Source organism: Solenopsis invicta, chromosome 14 (assembly GCF_016802725.1).
Source record: "Solenopsis invicta isolate M01_SB chromosome 14, UNIL_Sinv_3.0, whole genome shotgun sequence".
Classification (NCBI taxonomy): domain Eukaryota; kingdom Metazoa; phylum Arthropoda; class Insecta; order Hymenoptera; family Formicidae; genus Solenopsis; species Solenopsis invicta.
In genome coordinates this window covers 6,466,251-6,473,439 of record NC_052677.1, presented here as the reverse complement: position 1 = coordinate 6,473,439, position 7,189 = coordinate 6,466,251, and positions in this window count along the sequence as shown.

Below are 7,189 nucleotides of genomic sequence, written 5' to 3'. Positions count from 1 at the left end.
AAATTATGTTTAGACATGAATTTGGTTTAACATTAAAATTCATTTGGGGTAATAATTTACCGTAATTATAACATAAAAGATTTCTAACTTAACAACGAAAAGTTAACGATATACAACATGTATACATGTATATTGTTTATGTTTTTATAAATGTGTATGTATATGCGTGGAAAGAGGGTGAGGCATTCTGCGAGTTCGGTGGCGGAGTTGGGGGAACAAGTTAAGCATATTTTCTTTAGGATAAAATAATTACAGCATCCTTTATTCAGATAGGAAAAATTTGAACACTAAAATCTTAACTCGAGTAAACGATTTGAAAAACTTAAATTCTAAGCGTATTAAAATAGCCGATTTGAACTTGTTCTTCTTCCCCCTCGGGAAAATTTGGAGGGAGGGCATCAAAGACTTCTAGAATTTCTTCGAGAAATTCTACTGGAAGCTGATTCACGAGATTTTCCGCTTCTTCATGAGAAGTTGGGGGGAACTCGAATGCTGGGGAATAAGGATTCTCGGGTGATCTTCGAACCGGTGAGTCGGGTGATCGATAGAAAAAATTAGGGGCAGGAGATGGAGGAAAGTCTGTCGAAGAAGGCTGGAGTTCCCAAAAACACGCTAGGCGCTCATCGGACATGTCAAAATAACAAATAGAATATGGGAGGAAAGATGATCCTGGGGATCGCTCGATAGGACTAGGTTCTATGTGTAATACAGGGAAGTAAAAAGGGATGAGAGGGAGAGAAGAAGTACATGGTTGGTTTAAATCTAAACGGTCGATGGTTCGACGAGACGTTCGCGTGCTCCGCTGATAGCAATGCCGTCGACGATTCGAGGCGGCGTGAGGTTTATTCTTGCGTTGAAATAGGCCTCGTTGTCTTTTCACTATAATAATTAATCGTGATTTCAATTATCGGCGTTTTACCAGTCAGCAAAATGTCAGCAATTTGCTTACAAATTGCTAGCAAATTCAATCAGAAATATTCAGCAAATTGGAGTCAACTGTGTCCGCATTAAGATTATGTTTTGGCGACAAAACTTATTGACACAATTCAATATTTGGTGACAACAAATTGCCACCAAAAACCAAGCACAGCTTATAAATATAACATAGCAACAAATTATCGGCAAGAAGCAAGCAGAACTTGCAGACAAGTGCTTGTTCATAGATTTGTATCTAATGAACTTTACATTATAAGATTTTACAAATTAAGTTTTGTTTGAATGTCTCAGAATCCAAAATTCGCCACTGTTAGAAACTATCATTTTTCTACATTGTATCTCCTTAAACTCAACGTTAACTTACTTAAGAATGATTTCCAAATTATCTCTATTGTTGAGCTTAAATTTTTTTAACGTTAACCACAGATAGTCGATAGTCTGAGTTGAAATATCGATCAGTTGTTTAGCGTTTTTTGCTAAATATTTAGCAGTAGCTGGTCTCAAAAGAGTATTTCCTAAAATCTCCAAGTAATATCGCGTCGCTTCTTGCAATCCTTTAGTATATTAATTAATAAAATGTGTATTAGGTCCTTTGATTTCTAAAACAGAGCCTTCGCTGTGTGTCATTTCAACTTGTAAATCTAGCGGTTGACTGTATCCATACCACATGTTTTAAAATTTTAATGAAAATTTTACGAAATATATATTTTTATAGAACGCTATGTATGTATAATTTATAAAGATTTCTCTACACTTTTTTCAGAGTATTTTGTATTTTAAATTTTGTTTAATTTTGTTTCTCTACATTAGAATTATATAGAAATATTTTTTACGAAAGTTGAAACCGCACCATTGTTAACTCAAGTTATTGTTATGTATGAGCAGCATATCTCAGCATATCTCAGCATTTATTTCTCAAAAGATGTAAACACTACAGGTGATAAAATAATTAATGAAGCCGATTACATCGTATTTAAATACTTTGCAAGCCGAAAATGTTTGTTTTCACGGTGCACTCATGCCAATTTTATTTTCTATAAAAGTACGGCTCCAGCTATCAAAAACAAATATACAATATTCAACGAGTTTGATTGTTTATTTAAACGAACAACTGTTAAAAAGATTTTACAAATATTTTACTTTAACATCTATTCCTATTGTGAACAAAGCAGTAATCGCTGCCTGTGTACATCCGCAATTTAAACTTAAGTGGCTACCAAAAGATTTTACAGAATCTGCAAAACGCATAATAGAAACTCTGTGCATAAATGCGGTAGATCAATTCGCCACCAAAAATCTACAATCTGCTAATCCATTTTTCAGCGAAGAGGAAAATAGCTTTTTTTTATCTTAAATAACAGCATGATTGATCAATGTGAATCTTGCTCTAAACTGCAGCTGATATCATTTTTCAATGATAAAAACAAAAGCATGGCAAGTTTAGATAACTATTCAGATGTAAAAAAAGCATTTATTCGTTACAATACATCTTTGTGTTCGTCTAGTCCTGTGAGGATATTGTTTTCATTTGCCACGTTTATTAGCTCTCCAGCGCGCTCCCAGTTTATCTTTCTCTCGCAGATATATCTTTTGAGACATTATTATTTTTAAGAGGCAATAATAAATACACTAAATTAAATAACTTTTAATATATATGTTACACAATTTCTAAGTTTAATTTTAAAATTAAAACGCAATCAAAACTAAAGTTTCAACAAGAAAAATAAAGTATATATAAAAAGATTATTAACGTTAAATAATTTTAAATAAAATTGGAAAAAGTATTTTGTATTTGAAGAAGTATTTATACTATTTTGTATTTTGCATTTAAATGTTTAATTTAAAAGTACTTTGTATTTTACATTTAAATACATACTTTGAAAGTATTTTGTATTTTGTATTTAAATACAATTTTTAATGTATTTTGCCCACCCCTGCAAGTAACGCGTTACTTCCCAACCTCTGATAACCTTATAGATATAAATATAAAAACACCTTGCTGAGTCTTTGCCATCAATTTGTAGCCAGATTATGTTGCTCAGCAAGTTTCGCTTGGTTTTTGCTAACAATTTGCTATCAAATTATGTTTGCAAGCTTGGCACAGTTTTTGCCGACAGTTTACTGTTATGTATCTGCAAGCTTTACTTGATTTTTGCCGGAGATTTGTTATCAAATGTCTACAAGCTTTGCTTGGTTTTTGCCGACAATTTGCCGCCAAATTATTAGCAAACTTTGTATATTTTTTTTACTTACTTTTAATTGGTTGGAATCAATGGTGTTGGTTTGACGCGTCAGAGTGATTCTTGGGGCGCCGCAGCTCAGACGCACATGCCTGACGAGAGCTGGTTAGTCTTGGCCGATTGAGGTGACGGTTTCAGGTGCTCGCAGCAGTGTTCGTAGAAAACAGAAATCTCTTCAATCACTCGCGGTGACCACTCGAGAATTTTATAACCAAAACGCTAATTTATTTTTTATAAGTTTGAGATCTAATATGGACTTTAACTGAAAAGATCTGATTGTGAAGTGCCTTCGTTCTTCGTGTCAGCTCTGTTTATATTCGTAAGAGTGAGTGAATAAAACACTTTTTAATCCCCTATATGTTCGACCAAGTCCAATCAGGATCTCTCTAATCAACCTATTCGTACTATGATTGGACGAGAGGTATCGGTGTTGTCAAGGGATGGGAGTAAGATATTTGAATCACGATTTCCATATCTGGTCTTGGCGGCAAGATCAATTCTCCGGATGGAGCACGTCGGTCGCCAAATTTATGATTCTGGACACAGTAGTATAGCCACACAATCGAGAGAAATTGCGAACTCTATGTGATATAATGTAAAAACAACTAACGGCTAACAATTGATCATTGTGTCAGTAATAAATAACGTTCGTGGAAAGCGCCTTATATAACAAATACGCCGAATTAGAAGATAAATTGCTGTACATATCTTATGATATCTCCTACATATTAAAATATTTTAACGTGCGTACGCCGTTTGTTATGTAAATTAGTTGCGTTTCTTTTTTCTTCGTAACGAAGCAATCAAATGAAATCAATCTCTCCATTAGCTATTTTACCACTTTTGTATGTAAAAGTTATTTGCATGTGCGAGAATAGAAGGCCTATGTCCGTCACAGCGGTACTTGGTGCAGATTAATAATTTTTAATTTTTACAACTTTCAACTCAAACTGCGCGCCGCATAGGGATGCCAAGCAAAACGAGACAATTAAGACGAAATTTCGGAAAATCTATATATAAGTGTAGCTAAAACGGCAAAGATGTATGATAAATTTCAATTTGAACATACAGGCTTTTTCTCTGTTCATCCCGATACCAAGCCTAATAAGGTAAGTATGAAAACGTTAGTATGCATATACAATGTATTTAATTACCTTTTTTTTTATTTCAGTTTGTTTTCAATTGAACAACATTGAAAGAAAATTCGAAAAAAGTGTAAATATATTTTTCAAGAAATAGTATTGTAACGTTGAAAAACATTACTACAATTTTTCCTGTTGTTATACCTTTTCTCTGCTAAGGCAAAACGCGTGCATTACGAATGTTATTTTTATCATTACAATTTTTACTTTTTACATTTTACTTGATCATTTGCGCGAAAACTGCTATTTTTTAGAAATTGTTTAAAAAAAAAATGCCGCCCTCTAAATTTGCCTAGGCAACTAGACCATAGATTATAGTCTCAGATGTTAATCCGACTATGATCATTCATGGTGAAATATTACTACGCGTTTCGGCTTATGTGTTTACATAATTGAGATACACCATCGCGTTTACGTGAGTTGTTTGTGTAGAATGATTCGGCTATACACATTTCCTCTTCCCCCTCTTCCTTTCTGTCACCGTCGTACTATCGCGAATATAAAACCGCGCGAAAATCTTCGAGTCTGTGACTCTCGGATCCGCGGTCTCTAAGCTCATCCGCACTATGAAAATCTCGGTCGACAAGTGTTAGACGGTTCTCTAAGTCGCGTCTCACAAATTGTGCATTGCGATCCTCAGCCGTATTCGACCGAGCTACTCGCTTCCGCTGCGCACAGGCCAGATTGGTGACCCGAGCGTTTCACACAGCACTAATACTATACGCTACAATAACCTCAAACAGTAAGTTCACTCATTCAATTTCTTTCCCCGTTTTTCTGCCTGAATACCTAGAGGAGAAGAGGGTAATACGGCACCCATTTTCATTTTATTGAATCATTTTGTTTATAATTAAGATTTTCTATTGAAACTTGAACGATTACATTCGTCAAAATGTTGTTTGACAGATTCTAGGCTCAAAATAATGAGATATTTATTATTTAGGACGTGATTTATAAAAATCTAATGCTCTGCATAATCGGTGGCAGAAAAAAAGTGGTTGTAATATGGCTATCTATAAGAATAATTTAAAAAAGTTAGTTTAGTTTAGAAGAAACACAGTATCTTGTTACAAAATTATGTATTTTTAATTTTCCATTGTTTAGAATTTTTCTAATATAGAATTTTCTTGCGTTCAGTAACTTTAAAAATACCATTAGAAATTTAGTTAGAAATGTCATTTTATCCCTCTTTAACATTAAACAACAAGCATAAAATAATGTTTCTAATGTTTCTAAACACCGCTCTCTAGAATGACGAACGATTTATTGAAGAAATATTTCAATATAAAAATTTTGCTTAAAAAGCCATATTAATAAAATTCCATGTTATTGTTTTAACTTTGTATAACTCAAAATGTGTATAGCTGAATAATAAGGTAAATAATAAAAAAAACACTCAAGTGTATGTATATTCGTGTGATAATACACTCAAGTTTAAGAATAATGAGAAAGTATGAGTAATTAAAGGTTAAAAGTGAACCTTGAAAAAATTTAGAAGTGCTCAAAAGTAAAAATGCCTTATTTATAACAATTGTCACTTATTATGTATTGTCATATTAACATCACTAAAAAACGGCGGACTACTAAATGAATAACTCCATAAGCAATTGTTAGAATACGTCATCTAATAACGGAGATAATAGGGGTAACCATATTGTCGACAGTAGCCATTATACCCTCTTCTCCTCTACTTTTTTCTCCTTCGTGTGAGGTTGTTTACATATTCATCTATATAAAAGTTACTGCCATTCCCATTTTAATCTCTCCCTCCCTCTCTCTCTCTCTCTCTCTCTACTCTTCCTTCTATTACTCTTCTGCGAATTTTAAAGAGCAAGCTTCGAATAGATTCAAAGTTCCTATTCTTGTGTTACGTCCTGCGGAGTAACGATTCTTTCCTTCGCAACCAGCGGATATTCTAATTAACGGGCGAGCGACGGTGATCTCAATCGATAAATTTTCAATTACAGCATGTAACATGGGGGAGCCCTTCAGCCTCCACTGGGCCGAGTTGTTCTGGGAAGACTATCTATATCTGAGTGATCTCCGGTGTGTTACCAGCTTAGGAAATTTGAGAGTATTTCAACAACTTGATGATTATTCAAAAATTTGCAACAAATGCTACGTAATTCTGACACCCGTCGTGAAACTCAGATATACTCGTCTATTTAGGCACCATCTAATCCATGTAAACGCCGTGCGTCAAACCCATTGCGCTATATGTCACGAAATAATGGTAATGATTAGAATGGCCAAATCTTGTAAGGATTGTCTAGAACGTTTCGACCACGCCGACAGAACACTCCTAAATGCCGGCCACGGCATACCTGTAGCCGTTCCCCCAAGGAAAACTTAAGATTACACAAGCGTAGTGTTACGTATAATACTAAGGGAAAATAAGATTGCATTAGGATAAAAAAGAATAACAATTTCTAATATAGGCACACATACACACTTGCGAATACTCTGTTCGTTACACTAATATAAAATATTATAAATGTAAATATATATATATATATGTATATATGTATATATATATATATGTATATATGTATATATAAATGTGCATAATTTAATTGTTAACCTCGAGCTTGTATCGCGAGTCTGCGGATTTTTTTTCGTTTGTATTACTAAATTGTGCTCCTTACCAGCTCTAATCTGTAATAAATTACTTTTACATAGAATTAATCCTTTTTTTTTATACATATTTATCTTTCATATTTTCTTTCAATAAATCAATGACTGATTATAAAGAATTTGATTAATTTCTCCACCTCACTCATCATCCCTTGCTCTATTAAGCCACGCACTAGGTCCGATCCCGAGGTAAAGCAATTAAATTTGCTGCCTCAAAACAGGACCGAGGGACGCAGA